The sequence below is a fragment of the Oncorhynchus keta genome, chromosome 1 (assembly GCF_023373465.1).
Source record: "Oncorhynchus keta strain PuntledgeMale-10-30-2019 chromosome 1, Oket_V2, whole genome shotgun sequence".
NCBI classification, from domain to species: domain Eukaryota; kingdom Metazoa; phylum Chordata; class Actinopteri; order Salmoniformes; family Salmonidae; genus Oncorhynchus; species Oncorhynchus keta.
Window position 1 is genome coordinate 58,080,321 of NC_068421.1, and position 23,590 is coordinate 58,103,910.

Sequence of the window (23,590 nt, forward strand, 5' to 3'; positions counted from 1 at the left end):
AGATTTTAAAAATGCTTTTCGGCGAAAGCATAAGAAGCTATTATCTGATAGCCTGCACCCATCTGCAGCTGCAGTAAACAAAGGAGCTAGCGTAGCAGGCGCTACACGAAACGCTGAAATAAAATATAAAATATGCATTACCTTTGACGAGCTTCTTTTATTGGCACTCCAATATGTCCCATAAACATCACAATTGGTTCTTTTGTTCGATTAATTCCGTCCATATATATCGAAAATGTCCATTTATAAAGCGCGTTTGATCCAGAAAAAAAACAGCTTACAAAAACAGAACGTCACTACAAAATATTTCAAAAGTTGCCTATAAACTTTGCCAAAATATTTCAAACTACTTTTGTAATACAACGTGAGGTATTTTTAAATGTTAATCAAATTGTAGACTGGGCAATCTGTATTCAATACATGAATGAAAAGAAACCAGCTCTGCTTTTCATGTCTTGCGCAACTCACAAAAGTGTCCCCAGTTCCGAGTTGGCCTACTTCTTCAATGCACAAAGGAATAACCTCAACCATATTCCAAAGACTGGCGACATCGTGTGGAAGCGGTAGGAACTGAAAATTGGTTCCTATTAAATATCCAATGGCAAAGACATTGTAGTGAACAGAGATGGGGGAAAAATATTAAAAATCTGAACAGTTAGTCCTCGGGGTTTTGCCTGCTACATAAGTTCTGTTATACTCACAGACATGATTCAAACAGTTTTAGAAACTTCTGTGTTTTCTATCCAAATCTATGAATAATATGCATATATTATATTCTTGGCATGAGTAGCAGGAAGTTGAAATTGGGCACGCTATTTATCCAAAAGTGAAAATTCTGCCCTCTAGCTTTAAGAAGTTAACGTTTAAATTAAAAGCTGTTAGATAACGGTTAAGGATTAAGGTTAGGGTTTAGGGGAGGGACATCCCAAGGACCCCGGATAGAAGCTAAACATGTGAACATGCCTCAGTATAAGCCTGCCATCTCTGCCAAGCCTGTTGACAGGCCTCCACCCCTCCCATGTGATCCCTCAATCTTTAAAAACACTTGTTTCGTCTTCCCTCGCTCACAGGCCTGGCATTAATCCTGCTTAAGGCACACCGAGTAAATCCTTTAATGAACGGCCCGCTTCATCTTCATTAACAACGCTCTAAAGATCAGGGCATCATGACAGACACGGTGACACACACACACACTTGCAAGACTGAACAGACCAAACCTTTTACATCAGTTCCTGTTGCGCCGAGTTACCATCTCAGACCTCGCCATTGATGAAACTTCTTCCAACCTACATCAAAGTCACCCATTGCAAATTTCTGCCCATTAAATGTCCTCCCATTTTAATCTAATTACAAAGCAACGCTACATTATATTAAACCAGTATGTATGTTGGTGGTTATGATGGCCTGGCTTGCTATGCTGGATTAATTATCCAAGTGATGAAAAATTCATAAAAGGAACAAGTTACTTCCCTGGGAAACTCAGCAGTCATTCAAAACAGTGTGAATTATTTATCAGGCTCTTTTCAACTCACGCCATTTCCATGGAGTGGCACGGACGTACAGAGAGGATCTGCGGGTGGCTCGGTAAGGGAGAAAAAGAGAAAGAAAAATTAATCAACTGACTGAGTAACCAAATCTGCAGCGCTATCAAAGAGGAGGGATATAGAAACAAATGGTGTTTTATGAGCCTGTATTGTTAGAGTTTCTGCAGCCATTCAAATATTAATCATGCTACACAGTCAGATGTTCCATCATTCCTGCAGAATTTAACATAATTAGAAACACCATTACAATTACCCTGACTCAAGATAGGATGGGTACATTATTTTTTAACCATTTCGTCTAGAGCCCCCCCCCCCCATGGAGAGCCACATTTTTATTAAAGATTTTAAGCAGGGAACCAGTCACATTTTATATGCAATTTAGGCTATGGGATGGTAGTTAGCAAAGTCCACAGACAATGCACACTAAATACTTCCTCCAAGCTAGCTAACCACTGTAGCTACTATTGACATACATTTTGTATTATCTAGTTTCCATGAAACAGCTGCCTGAGTTAGCTAGCTAAGGACATGGCACTATGTGCTAATGTTAGCTAGCTCGCTAAATATTGGGCAATGGGCTGGCAATACAGGACGATGGAGTGAGTTTAATTGTTTTTCGTCATCTTGCTAGGTAGCTACTATCAACAAGGGCTTTCTAGAAAAAAAGCAATATTAACGCAGATAGAAATCCAGATCATAAGCAACACTCACGGCTATGCATTGCCAAACACTACTGCCACCTTCTGGTTTGGAGTATTTTAACAAGGCTGGGTGGCTGACGATTTCCAAGCTTTTTGAACACAAACAAGATAGCTCTGAACAGAGTGTCAGCATTCAAAGTACTGTCGGCAGGCAAACTTTGAAAGTCCTACCGGTGTGTCTGAGCTTTAAGAACTGTAAGCTATGGGCTCTCCAACCCTGTTCTAGGGGTCTTAGGTCTATAGGCTACACTTAGTATTTTTTTTAAAGTTGCACTTGCATTGATGTCAGACTGATTAGAGCAGGGCTCCCCAACCCTGTTCCTAGAGAGCTACCCTCCTGTAGGTTCACTCCAACCCCAGTTGTAACTAAACAGATTGAACTTATCAACCAACTAATTATTAAAGTCTGGTGCACTGGATTATGGTTTGAGTGAAAAACCTGAAGGATGGTAGCTCTTCGGGAACAGGGTTGGAGAGCCTTGGATTAGAGGGACAATAGAGCTTTGAGTACCCCGCCATTAGCGGCTAGCCATGAGTTAAAGTTTGGTAGGCTACTAATGACCACCAGCGGCATCAGAGCACAGTTTAGGAGAAGTCTAGTTTCCGTGACTCAGCACTCACACGGAATTTGACTGTGGTCATGACTCTTGACTGCCCGTGTGGTGGTAATACAGTCACCTTAACAGCACTCGTTAAGACTGGAGAGGGAGTGTGTGTAATGGCTGGGTAAACAGGCTTGTGGACTCCTACAGAGCCTATCTCCCAGGGCTGGAACACCACCTCATTAGAAAAGGAAAGCATTGTCTCTCAGCTAACCCAGAGAACCCAGCCTCCTTCCAGGCTACAACTCCTCCCTCCACACACCCTACCTCGGATTATAACTGGTGTTTTTCTTTAATGATCATCATATAACAGTTCTCTCACAATCACATTAGATTTCAAAAATGCTTTACGGTGAAAGCATACCGTACAATTATTTGAGAACATCGCCCAGCAGACAAATCATTAAACAGTTACCAGCCAAGTGGAAGAGTCACACAAGTCAGAAATAGAGCTAAAATGAATCACTAACACCTTTGATGATCTTCATATGGTTGCACTCAGAAGACATTCATTTATTCAATGAATGTTCCTTTTGTTCGATAAAGTATCTCTTTATATCCAAAAACCTCTGTTTTGTTTGCGCATTTTCTTTAGTAATCCACAGGCTCAAACGCAGTCACAACAGGCAGACAAAAAAATCCAAATTGTATCCGTAAAGTTCACAGAATCATGTCAAACGATGTTTATATTCAATTCTCAGGTTGTTTTTAACCTAAATAATCGATGATATTTCAACCGGACAATAACGTCGGTAAACAAGAAAGGTAAACAAGAAAGGCACTCTAGGTCGTGCGCATGAAAAAGCTCTGTGACACGGCAGGGTCTACTCATTCAGACTGTGCTTACTCCCTCATTTTTCAGAATACAAGCCTGAAACAATTTCTAAAGACTAGTGGAATCTAGTGGAAGCCATAGGTACTGCAATTTGAGTTCTAAGTCAATGGATACTGTGATGGCAATGAAAAGAAACCTACACACAAAAAAAATCCTACTTACTGGATTTCTCTCAGGTTTTCACCTGCCAAATCAGTTCTGTTATACTCACAGACATTATTTTAACAGTTTTGGAAACTTTAGTGTTTTCTATCCAAATCTACTAATTATATGCACATCCTATCTTCTGGGCCTGAGTTTTCATCCAAATTCCAAATGCTGTCGACTACCCTAGAGAAGTTAAGAACACATTCTTATTTTCAATGACGACCTAGGAACGGTGGGTTCAGGGGCAGAACGACAGATTTTTACCTGGTCAGCTCGGGGATTCAATCTTGCAACTTTACGGTTAACTAGTCCAACGCTCTAACCACCTGCCTCACAAGGAGCCTACCTGTTACGCGAATGCAGATAGAAGCCACGGTAAGTTGCTAGCTAGCATTAAACTTATCTTATAAAAAACAATCAATCAATCATAATCACTAGTTAACTACACATGGTTGATGATATTACTAGTTTATCTAGTGTATCCTGCGTTGCATATAATCGATGCGGTGCGCATTCACGAAAAAGGACCGGCGTTGCTCCAACGTGTACCTAACCATAAACAATCATTAATGCCTTTCTTAAAATCAATACACGGAAGTATACATTTTTAAACCTGCATATTTAGCTAAAAAAATCCAGGTTAGCAGGCAATATTAACCAGGTGAAATTGTGTCACTTGTGTTCATTGCACGTAGAGTATATGCAACAGTTTGGGCAGTCTGGCTCTTTGCGAACTAATTTGCCAGAATTTTACGTAATTATGACATAACATTGAAGGTTGTGCAATATAACAGGAATATTTAGACTTATTGATGCCACCCGTTAGATAAAATACGTAACGGTTCCGTATTTCACTGAAAGAATAAACTATTTGTTTTCGAGACGATAGTTTCCGGATTAGACCATATTAATGACCCACGGCTCGTATTTCTGTGTTTTATTATGTTATAATTAAGTCTATGATTTCATAGAGCAGTCTGACTGAGCGATGGTAGGCACCAGCAGGCTCGTAAGCATTCATTCAAACAGCACTTTAGTGCGTTTTCCCTGGGCTTCAGGGAAGAAGCCAGAACAGGGCTCCGGGCAGCCGAGCGGAAATGGAGGAAAACTCGCCTCCCTGCGGACCTGGCATCCTTTCACTCCCTCCTCTCTACATTTTCCTCCTCTGTCTCTGCTGCTAAAGCCACTTTCTACCACTCTAAATTCCAAGCATCTGCCTCTAACCCTAGGAAGCTCTTTGCCACCTTCTCCTCCCTCCTGAATCCCCCCCCCCCCCTCCTCCTTCTCTGCAGATGACTTCGTCAACCATTTTGAAAAGAAGGTCGACGACATCCGATCCTCGTTTGCTAAGTCAAACGACACCTCTGGTTCTGCTCACACTGCCCTACCCTGTGCTCTGACCTCTTTCTCCCCCTCTCTCCAGATGAAATCTCGCGTCTTGTGACGGCCGGCCGCCCAACAACCTGCCCGCTTGACCCTATCCCCTCTCTTCTCCAGACCATTTCCGGAGACCTTCTCCCTTACCTCACCTCGCTCATCAACTCATCCCTGACCGCTGGCTACGTCCCTTCCGTCTTCAAGAGAGCGAGAGTTGCACCCCTTCTGAAAAAACCTACACTCGATCCCTCCGATGTCAACAACTACAGACCAGTATCCCTTCTTTCTTTTCTCTCCAAAACTCTTGAACGTGCCGTCCTTGGCCAGCTCTACCGCTATCTCTCTCAGAATGACCTTCTTGATCCAAATCAGTCAGGTTTCAAGACTAGTCATTCAACTGAGACTGCTCTTCTCTGTATCACGGAGGCGCTCCGCACTGCTAAAGCTAACTCTCTCTCCTCTGCTCTCATCCTTCTCGGCTGCCTTCGATACTGTGAACCATCAGATCCTCCTCTCCACCCTCTCCGAGTTGGGCATCTCCGGCGCGGCCCACGCTTGGATTGCGTCCTACCTGACAGGTCGCTCCTACCAGGTGGCGTGGCGAGAATCTGTCTCCTCACCACGCGCTCTCACCACTGGTGTCCCCCAGGGCTCTGTTCTAGGCCCTCTCCTATTCTCGCTATACACCAAGTCACTTGGCTCTGTCATAACCTCACATGGTCTCTCCTATCATTGCTATGCAGACGACACACAATTAATCTTCTCCTTTCCCCCTTCTGATGACCAGGTGGCGAATCGCATCTCTGCATGTCTGGCAGACATATCAGTGTGGATGACGGATCACCACCTCAAGCTGAACCTCGGCAAGACGGAGCTGCTCTTCCTCCCGGGAAGGACTGCCCGTTCCATGATCTCGCCATCACGGTTGACAACTCCATTGTGTCCTCCTCCCAGAGCGCTAAGAACCTTGGCGTGATCCTGGACAACACCCGTCGTTCTCAACTAACATCAAGGCGGTGGCCCGTTCCTGTAGGTTCATGCTCTACAACATCCGCAGAGTACGACCCTGCCTCACACAGGAAGCGGCGCAGGTCCTAATCCAGGCACTTGTCATCTCCCGTCTGGATTACTGCAACTCGCTGTTGGCTGGGCTCCCTGCCTGTGCCATTAAACCCCTACAACTCATCCAGAACGCCTCAGCCCATCTGGTGTTCAACCTTCCCAAGTTCTCTCACGTCACCCCGCTCCTCCGCTCTCTCCACTGGCTTCCAGTTGAAGCTCGCATCCGCTACAAGACCATGGTGCTTGCCTACGGAGCTGTGAGGGGAACGGCACCTCAGTACCTCCAGGCTCTGATCAGGCCCTACACCCAAACAAGGGCACTGCGTTCATCCACCTCTGGCCTGCTCGCCTCCCTACCACTGAGGAAGTACAGTTCCCGCTCAGCCCAGTCAAAACTGTTCGCTGCTCTGGCCCCCCAATGGTGGAACAAACTCCCTCACGACGCCAGGACAGCGGAGTCAATCACCACCTTCCGGAGACACCTGAAACCCCACCTCTTTAAGGAATACCTAGGATAGGATAAGTAATCCTTCTCACCCCCCCTCCCCCCTAAAAGATTTAGATGCACTATTGTAAAGTGGCTGTTCCACTGGATGTCATAAGGTGAATGCACCAATTTGTAAGTCGCTCTGGATAAGAGCGTCTGCTAAATGACTTAAATGTAAATGTAAGCATTGCGCAGTTTATGATTTCAAGCCTATCAACTTCCGAGATTAGGCTGGTGTAACTGATGTGAAATGGCTAGCTAGTTAATAGCGTTTCAAACATCACTCGCTCTGGGACTTGGAGTGGTTGTTCCCCTTGCTCTGCATGGGTAACGCTGCTTTGAGGGTGGCTGTTGTCGATGTGTTCCTGGTTTGAGCCCTAGTAGGAGCGAGGAGAGGGATTGAAGCTATACTGTTACACTGGCAATACTAAAGTGCCTATAAGAACATCCAATAGTCAAAGGTATATGAAATACAAATCATATAGAGAGAAAAAGTCCTATAATAACTACAACCTAAAACTTCTTACCTGGGAATATTGAAGACTCATGTTAAAAGGAACCACCAGCTTTCATATGTTCTGAGCAAGGAACTTAAATGTTAGCTTTCTTACATGGCACATATTGCACTTTTACTTTCTTCTCCAACACTTTGTTTTGCATTATTTCAATCAAATTGAACATTTTGTATTATTTATTTGAGACTAAATTGATGTATTATATTAAGTTAAAATAAGTGTTCATTCAGTATTGTTGTAATTTTCATTATTACAAAAACACATTAAATTCTATTTTATTTAAAATCGGCAGATTAATTGGTATCTGCTTTTTTTGGCCCTCCAATAAAAATCGGTCTTGTTATCGGCGTTGAAAAATCATAATCGACCTCTAATTACAACAGTCAAAGGCCATGTAAACAAACACTTTACACCAACCAATGAGAGGTTGTTATAACAAGCACGCGCTAGCTGTTCATTACGGCAATGTTTTCTTAGTGAAACAATCATGTAAATTACACTGTTATTCAATACAAAATGGATTGGCTATATGTTTCAACTGCAACTATACAAATTATGTTTGTATAGAGGGAACCAAAAACTAAGCATTTGTTTGTGGAAATGACCATCTTAACAGTACGTTTTTCAGCGTCATAAGGGCCCCGCTAAAGGAAACTTAAGCCACCAAATGTATTGAAAATAAGATTTTGGTATTGTAAACGAAAAGCTGTTTGGGTTCTTAAAGTATCAAACAAATCTTTAAGAATAGGTTAAACGTTGTGAAGTCCAACACATGACTGCCATCACACACTAAGATTTTTTTTTCTCACTGTGATGTTTATTTTTTCCATATAAAGTTGGTGTCTAATCTAATTGGGAGAAAATAAATTTGACACTGTCAAAACAAGAGAACAAATACAGTGCAATCAGAAAGTATTCAGACACCTTGAGATTATCCACATTTTGTTATTACAGCCTTATAAAATATAATACTTTTTTTTATCCTCAATCTACTCACAATACCCCATAATGACAAAGTGATCAGGTTTATAGAAATATTTTCCAAATGTATAAAAACCTTAACAGAAATATTTACATAAGTATTCAGACCTTTTGCTATGATACCTTAAATTGAGCTCAGGTGCAGCCGGTTTCCATTGATCCTCCTTAATATGATTCTACAACTTGGAGTCCACCTGCGGTAAATTAAATTGATTGGATATGATTTGGAAAGGCACACCTTTCTACAGTTGAAGGCGGAAGTTTACATACACTTAAGACTGGTGTCATTAAAACTCGTTTTTCAACCACTCCACAAATGTCTTGTTAACAAACTATAGTTGGCAAGTCTGTTAGCACATCTACTTTGTGCATGACACAAGTGATTTTTCCAACAATTGTTTACAGACAGATTATTTCACTGTATCACAATTCCAGTGGGTCAGAAGTTCACATACACTAAGTTGACTGTGCCCTTAAACAGCTTGGAAAATTCCAGAAAATGGTGTCATGGCTTTAGAAGCTTCTGATATCCTAATTGACATCATTTGAGTCAATTGGAGGTGTACCTGTGGATGTATTTCATAGCATACCTTCAAACCCAGTGCCTCTGCTTGACATCATGGGAAATCTAAATAAATCAGCCAAGACCTCAGATAAAAAAAATGGTAGACCTCCACAAGTCTGGTTCATCCTTGGGAGCAATTTCCAAATGTCTGACGATACCACGTTCATCTGCACAAACAATAGTACGCAAGTATAAACACCATTCGACTACGCAGCCGTCATACCGCTCAGGAAAGAGACGTGTTCTGTCTCCTAGAGATGAACGTACTTTGGTGCAAAAAGTGCAAATCAATCCTAGAACAACAGCAAAGGACTGGAGGAAACAGATACAAAAGCATCTATATCCACAGTAAAACAAGTTCTATATCGACATAACCTGAAAGGCCACTCGGCAAGGAAGAAGCCACTGCTCCAAAACCACCATAAAAAAACTAGACTACGGTTTGCAACTGTACATGGGGACAAAGACCGTACTTTTTGGAGAAATGTCCTCTGGTCTGACGAAACAAAAATAGAACTGTTTGGCCATAATGACCATCGTTATGTTTGGAGGAAAAAGGGGGATGCTTGCAAGCCAAAGAACACCATCCCAACTGTGAAGCACGGGGGTGGCAGCATCATGTTGTGGGGGTGTTTTGCTGCAGGAGGGACTGGTGCATTTCACAAAATAGATGGCATCATGAGGCAGGAAAATTATGTGGATATATTGAAGCAACATCAGTCAGGAAGGAAATGGGTCTTCCAAATGGACAATGACCCCAAGCATATTTCAAAAGTTGTGGCAAAATGGCTTAAGGACAACAAAGTCAAGGTATTGGAGTGCCCATCACAAAGCCCTGACCTGAATCCTATCGAAAATGTGTGGGGAGAACTGAAAAACCGTATGCGAGCAAAGAGGCCTACAAACCTGACTCAATTACACCAGCTCTGTCAGGAGGAATGGGCAACAATTCACCCAAATTATTGTGGGAAGCTTGTGGAAGGCTACCTGAAACATTTTACCTAAGTTAAACTATTTAAAGGCAATGCTACCAAATATTAATACTACTTGTGTGTATGTAAACTTCCGACCCACTGGGAATGTGATGAAAGAAATAAAAGCTGAAATAAATCACTCTGTACTACTATTGACATTTCACATTCTTAAAATGCAGTGGTGATCCTAACTGACCTAAAACAGGGAATTTTTACTAGGATTAAATGTCAGGAATTGTGAAAAACTGAGTTTAAATGTATATGGCTACGGTATGTAACCTTCCGGCTTCAAATGTATATAACGTCCCACAGTTGACAGTGCATGTCAGAGCAAAAACCAAGCCATGAGGTTGAAGGAATTGTCCATGGAGCTCTGAGACAGGATTGTGTCGAGGCACAGATCTGGGGAAGGGTAGCAAAACATTTCTGCAGCATTGGGGGTTCCCAAGAACACAGTGGCCTCCATCATTCTTAAAATGAAGAAGTTTAGAACTACCAAGACTCTTCCTAGAGTTGGCCGCTTTGTCATTATGGGCTATTGTGTGTAGATAGCTGAGGAGTTTTTGGGGTTACTTAATCCATTTTAGAATAAGGTCGCATTTGACGGGTGTTAATTTTAGGCCATGATGCCTACTCTCTCTCTCTCAAGTCTTGACTTTAGACAATGATGAGCAGCTTGTAGACCGCCCTCTTCGGGCAACCATTGAAAAATATAAATAGATGACTGCAAATGACAGATCAGTTCATTCTAATATTGGTGCCTTATCTGTGGAATAAAGACAGATACAAATATTTCTGTGAAAAGGCAAATATCTAATAAATCTACTGCTTTGTATTGACGCTTGACAGGGCAAGGCAAGAGAATTGGTCACCACCTATGACATTTGGAGTGCTCTGGGGACATGGCTTGGCTGTAGACAGAGGCTGAGGAAGAGTGGCTGGAACGACTAACTACTGAAAGAGATGGGAAAGCTGGGGGTGGACTAAAAGCTACACAATATGTTATTCATCTTGGCTGCAAGGCCAATCTTCAAGCCCCCAGACCACTCCCTGCATTCTGTATCTGTACTCCATTGTAAATTATTTTGTTTGGTTTAGACTAGCTAGCATGTGTGGATTTTGCAAGCAGCAACACCTACAAGTCTCTCTATCCATCACATTCTACACCCAATTCCAAAACACACAACTATCACAATGTTAAGCTCAGCACATCCGGTGTCAGTCTGACTGGGTATTATTGCTTTCAAGATAGCCGCTTCCTACAGTGGACAGGTGTTAAGGGGACTCATCTGGTTTCTGTTCCGCTCCCGTTGAAGCCTCAGCCAGAGCTTGATCTATGACAACATTGCACAGAGCAATCCCTTCCCGGACACACAGAAAAGCATCTACGGACATGACAGCATTTCAAGATTTCTTGGTGTATTATCTTCCAAGAGGTCCACCCTAAAAATGTTTTCCTCAGCGAATGGAATTCATCCTCTTAAAAGGGATTGTTGAAGCTGTCACCACAAAACTAAATACACTATACAAAAGAATGTGGACACCCCTTCAAATTAGTGGATTCTGCTATTTCAGCCACACACGTTGCTGACAGGTGTATAAAATCATGCAAACAATCTACATTGACAAACTTAGGCAGTAGAACACCACCTTTCCAACAAGTTAGTTACTCAAATTTCTGCCCTGTTAGAGCTGCCCCAGCCCACTGTAAGTGCTGTTATTGTGAAGTGGAGACACAGAGGAGCAACAACGGCTCAGAAGCAAAGTGGTAGGCCACACAAGCTCACAGAACGGGACCACCGAGTGCTGAAGCACGTAAAAATGGTCTGTCCTTGGTTGCAACACTCACTACAGAGTTCCAAACTGCCTCTGGAAGCAACGTCAGCACAAATACTGTTCGCCGGGTGCATCATGAAATGGGTTTCTATGGCTGAGCAGCCACACACAAGTTCACAATTCGCAATGCAAAGCATCGGGTGGAGTGGTGTAAAGCTCGACGCCATAGGATTCTGGAGCAGCGGAAACACGTTCTCTGGAGTTATGAATCGCGCCTCACCATCTGGCAGTCCGACAGACGAATGTAGGTTTGGCGGTAAACGCTACCTGCCCAAATGCATAGTGCAACTGTAAAGTTTGGTGGAGGAATAACAGCTGTTACTTGCCTGCACAGAGCCCTGACCTCAACCCCATCGAACACCTTTGGGATTAATTGGAACACCGACTCCGAGCCAGGCCTAACCCGCCAACATCAGGGCCTGACCTCACTAATGCTGTTGTGACTGAATGGAAGAAGGTCCCTGCAGCAATGTTCCAACAACTAGTGGAAAGCCTCCCAGAAGAGTGGTGGCTGATAAAGTAGCAAGGGTGGAGCAACTCCATATTAATGCCCATGATTTTGGAATGAGATGTCCGACGAGCAGGTGTCCACATACTTTTGGTCATGTAGTGTATTACATTTTCTCCTACATAGGTGAGCTCAACCCGAGGTGGGGTTAAAAGTGAGTTGGAGATAATCTTCAAATCAAACAAGATAATCTCCTGAGAATGTTCACTCCAAATGGCCCCAGGCAGTGGTGTAAAGTTAAGTATTTTTACTTTACATCTGTACTTTAATATTTATATTTTTGACAAAATACTAAACTTAAATGCTTTGGTTGTAAATTATGTCTGAGTATTGGGAGTGTGCCGTCTGAGTTGCTTAATATACGGAAGTTAAATTATTTATACTTCTACTTTTGATACTTAAGTACATTTTAGCAATTCCATTTACTTTTGATATTTAAATATACTTAAAACCAAATACTTTTACTTTAGTAGTATTTTACTGGGTGACTTTTACTTAAGTCATTTTCTATTAAGGCATCTTTACTTTTACCGGGACCACCCATACGTAGAATGTATGCACACATGACTGTAAGTCGCTTTGGATAAAAGCGTCTGCTAAATGGCATATATTATTATTATTATTATTACTCAAGTATGACAATTAAGTACTTTTTCCACCACTGCCACAAGGAATCCATCACCAGGGAGAGGAGTAAAAGAGTTAAGCTCCTTTTTCACCAGGTCACAGAAAAGAGTGCTTATGTCACATACAGTAGCATTACATTAGCCTGGTTCCAGATCTGTATGTGATTAAGACAATTCCCCCAGTGTCTGTCATCACGCAGACAAGTATGCTAAAGTACATATGCAGATCTGAGCGAGTTGACAAACCATCCACACAATAATTACAATCCTCTGCACCAGCAGTACTACACTAATCGTTCTCCATAAATTAACTACTAATGAAAACAGCCCCTTCGCTCTGCAGTTTTTACACATCATTGATGAGAGAGAATGAGAAATGGCAGCTAATTTACAATCATCTATTTCTGTAGGCACTCATGGGAATGCCCTGCATAGATGCAAAACTACAAGGCATGTTTTGTTATTTATGAATGCAAATACTCCTCATGCTATACATTTCCAGGTACTTCATAAATACCTTATTTGTTGTTGGGTATGTGTTAAAATAGACATCTTAAAATGTCACTGCCCAAAATCTAGGCTCGCTTGGACAATGACACATATGTTATTCATCTTCATCCATCAATGTGGTTGTTAATACTTCCCTCATATTTCCTTCCTGAATCAGTCCCATGGTGAAATTATAATGTTTGCTTTTCAGAGAAGGATGTTGACATACTCCTCAGCTTTCCACAACCTACTGCAAGGCACCACATTGAGCACGCTCTCCAGCATTTTAATCATCTTCAGAATGGCTCATGTGGCCGACACTAACATAGGACATAGCCAACCAGAAAAGGCTTGGTGTCTTGACTCTGTAGTAGGAACAGTATACCCCTTTTAGCTCCAAAAGCCATGGCTTTGCCGGATCAAGTTCATGTTTAATACATGGACCATTACCTAATGAAGGCCAGATTCCAGGAATGGCTGGAACAGTCAAACCCATTACACAACCCCGACTCCTCTCAACTCTACATTTTTCCCTCTTGCTCGAATCAGCCCAGAGGTCATAAATGAAATTGATCTCTAGCTCCGGCTGGAGTGGAGAAGCACAAAAAGTCCATGTCGGGCTGTTTGGGTGCATTAAATCACAGCAAAGCTCACCCTGCTCTCCTTCCCTTCTGCTACTCCTGCCTGCGCTCGACAACAACAGAGCCTTGTGCCCTTCGGAGCCCACTCTGGGGCAGTGACCGGGAGCAAGACTGTGGCTCAACTCACTCAGCTTAGCAACAAGGCATCAACAACCATTAAGATTTCGGTTATAGCACATTTATAAACATCCTCTGGAAGATAGGCTAAATGTTAGTTTGTTTGCATCTTCAATACTAAGTCAACATTTTGCATTTATTCTTCATGCAAGATCCATTTCATCAACACCGCCGTTTCACAGGACATGCCAAAAGAGGAACAATGGAGTATAATTTTTTTACAATGACTATTGATCGAGCTCTGGGGTACACTGCCGCCCTAGAGAAGAGAGGGCGGAAGCTTGTGGTTTTCACTCAGTAGGCCTATTCCTGCATTACACTCCAATAGTTAAACAGCTTGTCTGCTGCCATTAAGATCCAGTGGCCGTGGGGAAAGAGAGCGAGGTGGTTAGACATTCACAACAGCAAAGCCAGTGACCATGTCACTGGATAGTCAGGAAGCTCAGCAATACAGCATATCATTCACTTCACAATCAGTAAATAGCATCCCTCACAAGGGGAAACAAATTAATTGGAAAAGTAGCCATGGCAACCTGTGTCAAGGTTAGCATTTTCCCTGACTATCCTGCAGGCAGCAAAGTAACTGTGGCAATTGTACTCTGCTGGGGGGATAAAAACTGTGTTAAGTGGCTACAGATTTGTGAGAGAATGGTCATTTGAGTTCTTCATGGGCAATTACCCTTACTTGTACCTCCAAGGAATCCAGAGAAAGACCCTCTTACCCTATCTCAAAACTGCCAGCCAGAACTACCAAACAAGCTAAAAGCCCTTTATGCTTGTGTCAAGGAATATAACACTGTGGCTTGCGTGAAAGACCCTGTTTTGGACTGGATGACTGTGTGATCTCACTCTCCATGGCCAATGTAAGCAAAACATTTAAACAGGTTAACAATCACAAGGCCTCCGTGCCAGCGGGAATACTAGGGTGCGTTCTCAAAGCATTAACAGACCAGCTGGCAAGTGACTTCACAGACCTTTTCAATCTCTCCTTGTCCCAGTCTGTAAACCCAACATGTTTCAAACTGGCCACCATTATCACTGTTCCCAAGAGCTCCAAGGTACCCTGCCAAAATGACTATCGCCCTGTAGTACTCACATTTGTAAGTATGAAGTGCTTTGAAACGCTGGTCATGACACACACATCAACACCTGGGTGGCCACGAACAACTCCAACACCATCTGACGACAACAGTTGTACGTACGCCTGATCACCGATGGCGATGTGTCAGCCTACTGGGAGGTGGTCAGAGACTTAGCAGTGTGGTGCCAGGACAACAATTTCTCCCTCAATGTTAGTAAGACCAACGTCCGTAAGACCAAGGAGCTGATCGTGGACTATAGGAGAAAGAGGGGAGAGCACGCCCCTATCCACAGAGTGGATCGAGAGCTTCAAGTTCCTTGAGTCCACATCAATAAGGACTTAGCATGGCACACATTAGGGCTGGGCTATATGTCATAAAACTCATCTCCATTTTTTTCAAACTTCTGGGTGATTCACGATACATATATTGATTTATTAATGGTCACTCCAAATAAGCTTTGTTGTACAATTAAAGGTCAAATATACTGCATTTAAAACAGTCGGCAATACACATGAATACAGAGCTTGTGGAATTATACCTAGAATGAATATATGCCTTCCACAACTATGAGTCACTAATAATGTAATTATTTTAATAAAAATTGTTTTGTACTTGCTTTTTTTGTTGTTGCAATAATCACTGATATGGCTTTCAGCGCTGTCTATAAAAATGCCTTTTTTGTTACAAATGTAACCAGAACAATGCATAATGCACATTCATAATAATGTAGGAGGCATTATAGATCTCTCAATCACAAGCCCACGTGCTAGTGAGTAGCCAGCTAATATTTATACTTCAAGTTTAGCCAACCTGGATTTAGGTATTCACCAGACACATTTGTCAATATTCCCGGCAAACTAATGGTTAATAATAGTGATGCACTAATATTACATTTTTGTCCGATGCCAAAAAACACGATAACAGATATTTAATTTTAGCTGCCTTTTAAGCATTCTAGACAGTTAAATAGTTAACACACACACGGACGCAGCGGTCTAAGGCACTGCATCTCAGTGCAAGAGGCGTACCAACAGTCCCTGGTTCGAACCCAGGCTGTATCACATCCGGCCGTGATTGGGAGACCCATAGGGTGGCGCACAATTGGCCCAGCGCCGTCATTGTAAATAAGACTTTGTTCTTTATTAACTGACTTGCCTAGTTAAATAAAAGGTTACACACACACAAACAAGTTATTTTGTTGGCATTTACGCATGTCCCCAATACCAGTAAAACAATCAAAACCTATATCTTTCACTTACTTGCTGTGCCGTTTTGTTGTTGGGTCATTTCATTCTCAAACTGGATTTCTATGGAACGGCGTTGGGGCCTTTGCGTGTCAATTTTTTTTTTAAGGATTAGCCACAAGTGGACTTCACCGTTAGCCTTCAAAATAAAAGTACAGCATAATTATATTATTTGTATTCATTTGCATCACTGTCAATTACACTTGTATTTTAAAGGCAAATGCCACTATTGTGCATAATACTTATTGTATTAGCTTCACAACACATATCCCGGTCCAGTCGAGCCTCACTGGCCAGATGAAGCTAGCTGGCTGCTTACAACATTAGCTTTGGGCAACAGGGTTAATTAAGCTGCAGGCTTGATATTTATTTTCATGAACTGAAGTTCAATAGGCGAACAACAAGTGGCAACCTTGCTAATACTTACAAGGATTCCTAAATCATTGCTAAGAATAGTGAAAATGACTGCAGTTTCTACTGGTTATTGTTTTCAGGCTGGTTGTATTGGTGCAAGCTTGGTACCAAGATAGAGCTAGCTACCCCCAGAAGTTGCAGTCGAACAAATTATGCTTTATTACCAATGCGTTATCGTAAACACATTGTTTGTGTCCAGGGTTTGCTTGTTTGCAGACTTTTTTGTACAGCTTTGACAGTGCTACTGTATCTTTTTGACACACAAAGACCCAAACATTCCATAGTATGTATGTCGTAAAGCTATTTCTGTGAAACTCTGGTAGGGCAACATCTGAAAAATAGTGTGAGCTAGGTTAGGAATGCTGTGTTGCACGTGTAGCGCAACATTTTACGTGGCGTCATTACGCCATGTACCTATGTTATATAGATATGCACGGTAGCTTTGACATCGGTTTTTAACGTCGGCTGATACCGATGTTGGCATTTTTAGCTAATATCTGCCGATTCCGATATGTTCACCGATATATCATGCATCCCTAGTTAAATAACCAAAATATTTTGTATTTTCCGGAATTCTGTTCTCCCTGTTTTAGTTTTTTTTTTACTCAATTAGTGTTGCACGGTATACAGTAGGATTCATATAGGCCTAAAGTAAGCCGAAACTATATGTTTTTTAAAGCACCATATCTGGTGCTTCTTAAATTCTGTTTGGTGACTAACATTTTAAAAGTTGGGAGCAGTGTGTGTTTGTGGGGGAGAGAGAGGTGTGCGCATGTTGATGAGAGTGAGGGAGAGAGTGTGTGTGAAGGGATGGAGAGAATGTTCACTGAAGAGTAATTAAGGTTTCATGCAGTGTTTTTCCTTTGACACGACATGCAGATGCTTTTGCATGTACAGTACCAGTCAAAAGTTTGGACACATAGGGCCTCCTGAGTGGTACAGTGGTCTAAGCTGTGCCACTAGAGATCCTGGTATGACCGGGAGACCAATGAGGCTGTGCACAATTGGCCCAGCGTCGTCCTGGTTAGGGGAGGGTTAGGCCGGCAGGGATGTTCTTGCCCCATTGGGCACTAGCGCAATGCACTGGGCGCAATGCATGCTGACAGTCGCCAGATGTACAGTGTTTCCGCCGACACATTGGTGCGGCTGGCTTCCGGGTTAAGCGGGCTGTGTGTCAAGAAGCAGTGCGGCTTGGCTGGGTTTTGTTTCGGAGGACGCCCAACTCTCGACCTTCGCCTCTCGAGTCCACACGAAAGTTCCAGCATGGACTACCAATTGGATACCACAAAATTGGGGAGAAAAGAGGGTGAAATAATATATTTAAAAAATACAAAAAAGTCCAGACAGACCTATTCGTTGAGTGCAAAACTGTCAAGGAAAATGGTGGTTACTTTGAAGAATCTCAAATATAAAATACATTTTGATTTGTTTAATCTTTTTTGGTTACTTCATGATTCCATGTGCCATTTCATAGTTTTAATGTCTTCACTATTATTCTACAATGTAGAAAATAGTCCAAATAAAGAAACCCTTGAATGAGTAGGTGTCCAAACTTTTGACTGGTACTGAATATCACATGAGGTTGGTGGCACCTTAACTGGACTTTGCAAACTAGCCATTCTATGCATTATTCTATTATACACTGAAAAGTGTGAAGTTAAATTCAATATGTTGTATTGAGTAGAAGTGTGAATTTCAGTGACAGGTTTTTGTAGAACATTTAGAAAATGTGAACAAGCACCTGGGGGACAGGGCAAACAGGATGCTAGGCCACATCTTTTTCCCCACTGTGGTATCGCGATTAGAGGTCGACCGATTATGATTTTTCAACGGCGATACCGATAGGATGATTTTTATTTATTTATTTGTAATAATGACAATTACAACAATACTGAATTAACACTTATTATAACTTAAAATGATACATCAATAAAAATCAATTTTGCCCTTAAATAAATAATGAAACATGTTCAACTTGATTGAAATAATGCAAAAACAAAGTGTTGGAGAAGAAAGTAAAAGTTCCTTGCTCATAACATATGAAAGCTGGTGGTTCCTTTTAACATGAGTCTCAATATTCCCAGGTAAGAAGTTTTAAGTTGTAGTTATTATAGGAATTATAGGACTATTTCTCTCTATACCATTTGTATTTCATTAACCTTTGACTATTGGATGTTCTTATAGACACTTTATTGCCAGTGTAACAGTATAGCTTCCATCCCTCTCCTTGCTCCTGCCTGGGGTCGAACCAGGAACACAAGGGGAACAACCACTCCAAGTCTCAGAGCGAGTGACATTTGAAGCGCTATTAGCGCGCACCCCGCTAACTAGCTAGCCATTTCACATCGGTGACACGAGCTTAATGTCGAGAGTTGATAGGCTTGAAGTCATAAACAGCTGCTTGGCAAACGCATGAAAGTGCTGTTTGAATGAATGCTTACAAGCCTGCTGCTGCCTACCACCGCTCAGTCAGACTACTCTATCAAAACTTAGTTATAACAACACACAGAAATACGAGCCTTAGGCCATTAACCTCTTCAACCTATGGGGGCACTATGTCATTATTGGATAAAAAAAAACGTGCCCGTTTTAAGCGCAATATTTTGTCACGAAAAGATGCTCGACTATGCTTATAATTGGCAGCTTTGGAAAGAAAACACTCTTGACGTTTTCAAAACTGCAAAGATATTATCTGTGAGTGCCACGGAACTCATGCTACAGAGGCGAAACCAAGAGGAAACTCAAACAGGAAATGAGCAGAATTTTTGAAGCTCTGTTTTTCTATCGTCTCCTTATATGGCTGTGAATGTGCCGTGAACGAGCTTATGCTCTCTGCCGTTCGTCCAAGATGTCTGCAGCATTGTGACGTATTTGTAGGCATATCATTGGAAGATTGACCATAAGAGACGACATTTACCAGGGGTCCGCCCGGTGTCCTGTGTCGAAATTATTGCGTAATCTCTAGGTCCATGTGCGTTCCATTTCTTCAGAAGAGAAAATCAACTGCCACGATGGATTTATCGTCGATAGATATGTGAAAAACACCTTGAGGATTGATTCTAAACATCTGTTTGCCATGTTTCTGTCGATATTATGGAGTTAATTTGGAAAAAAAGTTTGCGTTTTAATTACTTAATTTTCGTTTTTTTCTTACCCAAACATGGAGAAAACGGAGCGATTTGTCAACACAAATAATATTTTTGTAAAAACTGAACATTTGCAATCTAACAGAGTCTCCTCATTGAAAACATCTGAAGTTCTTCAAAGTTCTTCAAAGGTAAATGATTTTATTTTAATGTTTTTCTGGTTTTTGTGAAAATGTTGCTTGCTGAATGTCAGGCATGTCAGGCATAATACTATGCTAGGCTATCAATAGTGTGACACAAATGCTTGTTTTGCAATGGTTGAGAAGCATATTTTTGAAAATCTGAGATGGCAGTGTTGTTAACAAGAGCAAATAGATTTATTTCATTTGCGATTTTCATGAATGTTAACGTTGCGTTATGCTAATGAGCTTGCGGATAGATTTACACAATCCTGGATACAGGTTTCTTTCGTAGCTAAACGTGACGCAGAAAATGGAGCGATTTGTCCTAAACAAATAATATTTTTGTAAAAACTGAACATTTGGTATCTAACTGAGAGTCTCCTCATTGAAAACATCTGTTCTTCAAAGGTAAATGATTTTATTTGAATGTTTTTCAGTTTTTTTGTGAAAATGTTGCCTGCTGAATGCTAACGCTAAATGCTATGCTAAATGCGACACTAGCTATCAATAGTGTTACACAAATGCTTGTTTTGCAATGGTTGAGAAGCATATTTTGAAAATCTGAGATGACAGTGTTAACAAAAATCTAAGCTTGAGAGCTAGCATATTGATATCATTTCATTTGCGATTTTAATGAATAGTTAATGTTGCGTTATGGTAATGAGCTTGAGGCTGTATTCACGATCCCGGATCCGGGATGGCTCATCGCAACAGGTTAATATGGTCGAATCCGGAAACAAGACGTTTATTCTTTCAGTGAAATACGGAACCGTTCCGTATTTTATCTAACGGGTGGCATCCATAAGTCTAAGTATTCCTGTTACATTGCACAACCTTCAATGTTATGTCATAATTACGTAAGATTCTGGCAAATTAGGCGGCCCAAACTGTTGCATATACTTTGAAGATAAGTGACAATTTCACCTGGTTAATATTGCCTGCTAACCTGGATTTATTTTAGCTAAATATGCAGGTTTAAAAATATATACTTCTGTGTATTGATTTTAAGAAAGGCATTGATGTTTACGGTTAGGTACACATTGGAGCAACGATACGCACCGCATCGATTATATGCAACGCAGGACACGCTAGAAAATTTTATCTTATTTGTAATGTTGGTATCTTGACAAGCCTACTCTCAGTAGAGAAACAATGAAAATGGACCTTCTTGGCACATGTCAATGCTTAAATCACATCAGAAGACCAATTGTAATTCTCTTTTAATTGCGCATTAAGCAAGAGATGAATGTCTCAGTCAGTTTCTGCTGTTGGGCCTACTGCTGCAGCACGTCATTGCATAATTTGGAAAACAATGGCCACCCAATCGATACAAATAATCATGATATCTTTGTCTTTTAAGCCTACTTTGCACTTAACATTTAATTGAGAATGTTTTGGGGTAAAGTCTTTCTGTCTAACCACAAGACCGTTAATCATTAGCATCACTAACTGGCTACACTCGGGAGTGAAACAAATGTGCGCACCAAACATACAGGCAATATTGCTAGAAATTAACTGGCAGATTGTGTTACTTTTGGCTTTTTAAGCCATTAGTGGCTAACCAGGAGTAGGATAATGTCAATGTAGCTTTGATTGGATAGTAGCTGGGATCTTTATGTTTATGACAGTATGCGATGGAACACATGATAAAAATGTATGTACTTTTAAAATTCATTGGTGATCTACATGTCGGAGAACCCAACATTTTTTTTTTGGGGGGCTCCGAGTGGTGCAGCATCTCGGTGCTTGAAGCTTCACTACAGACCCTGGTTCACTTCCAGGCTGTATCACAACCGGCAGTGATTGGGAGTCCCATAGGGCGGCGCACAATTGGAATCTTCGGGGATAGGGTTTGGTCAGAATTTGTTCTTAACTGACTTGCCCAGTTAAATAAAGGTTCAATAAAATTCACACACACATACATCACACAGGCCAACAGACCACACAATTTGCTGCTGATACACTGTTCTTTATTTTACTCGTATTACTATCTATCCTGATGCCTAGTCACTTTACCCTTCCTACAAGAAGATACCATATCTACCTCAAATACCTCTGAACACTGATCTGGTACTGGCACTCCCTGTATAACTGTTAACTAGTTCCATTCTTATGTATTTTATTTTATTCCTCGTGTTGCTATTATTAAACTCCATTGTTGCGAAGGTCTCATAAGCACGCGAGCATTTCACGCTACACAAGCCGACAAATACAATTTGATATATACATATATATATATTTTTTAAAGAAGTGGTATCAATGGCAGGCAGACTCAATAGCTAACATTTCTACGGCTAGGGCTATAAAGTTCCACTAGTTTTACACATACTCAGATAAGTAAGACTAACTCTTAGGGGGTCAATGCCTCCTCACAGCTGTCCGTGATCTACAATCCAGGCAAGCTAGTGACACATATCCCCTCCAGCTATTCCCCCTACTCCACTCTCTAGGTTAGCTAACTAAGAAGTGCAAATGCAGAGATAGCTTGCTAGCTACCACTAGCCAGGCCAAGGTGTTAGCTGAGCTAGTTCGTACCACAAAGCTTTAGCAAAACTAGCTGGGTAAGAGATAACGATAGCAAAACGAAAATGTAGAACTTTGCGAACCTCAACCTGAACAAACAAAAATATGGACATTTGACATTTCAGCAGCGTTAACTATGAAACAATTGAACTTATACATGCACCAATGTTACTTAACTAAAGAAATTGGTGCTATCAAAGTGCGACGACTTAAACTAGCCTGACTACCAAGTTAACTAAAATCAAGCTGCTTGACAAGAAGGCTCGAGCCGCTGGAGTTTGGAATTGATAGCTAACAGTAGCTAGCTAGCTAACATTAGCTGCCGATGTGTCGCTCGCACCGTGTTTTATCTTAATGAAACGCTTAAATTAAACTTACCACGAATGTGTTACTTATTCTAAATCCCAGCTCAGATCGCACGTATGTTTTCAATCGAATTCCTGAGTTAAATTAACCGAAACAAGGAATTTGATCCAACTTATTATTTTCAGTTGTTTCTTCACTTCCTGATAGACGCTGCCATTTTGAATTGAAAGCAGATAGTTCCGCTGCTGTCGTCACACTGTAGGCTACTCTGATTGTGGCTTGAGGTTCGTGGATAACAAACAGCATACTTTATCTGCCGAAGTAACTTTGACAATTAAAAAAAGAAAAGAAAAATAATTAAGTTCAGAAAACACTACAATAAATATTCTTAACACAATTTAGCCAATTCAAACACTACAGTCTATTGCATACATTGCCTATTCTCAGCTGTTTTGAAAAGGCCCTAAAATCAAAGATCATCAACAACAGTGTTTACAACGCCTGCTGCTGGTTATATTGAGCAATTTGAAAATCATCTTCATACACACCCTTAGATTCGCGGTGATGTGGAGAGTAAGAAAATACCCTCCCTCTGGCTAGAAACTCGTTGCAGGTTTTGAAAATAACGGTTTCTTACTTTTAATCAAACAAATTTTATAAGGATCATGCGCCGAATTCAACAGTGAAATGCTTACTTACGAGCACTTAACCAACAATGCGTTAATTTTTTGGGGAGATATATACAT

At 41.4% G+C, this 23,590-nt stretch overlaps 1 protein-coding gene across 3 annotated transcripts in view; it reads right to left on the minus strand.

Moving 5' to 3' along the window:
- LOC118389111 (protein strawberry notch homolog 2-like) overlaps positions 1–23,207 on the minus strand; it is a 115,523-nt gene extending 92,316 nt beyond the window's left edge. The window contains exons 1-2 of one of the 3 annotated variants that reach the window (XM_035778902.2): positions 22,917–23,207; positions 16,349–16,472 (exon numbers count right to left, since the gene is read on the minus strand). The gene's annotated coding sequence lies outside the window, so the exon portion shown is untranslated. Of the gene's footprint in view, positions 1–1,532; positions 1,752–16,348; positions 16,473–22,916 lie in introns of those variants that run through there. The other 2 variants (XM_035778885.2, XM_052529282.1) reach the window with 2 other exon arrangements.
- Between the last annotated feature and the right edge of the window lie 383 nt (positions 23,208–23,590).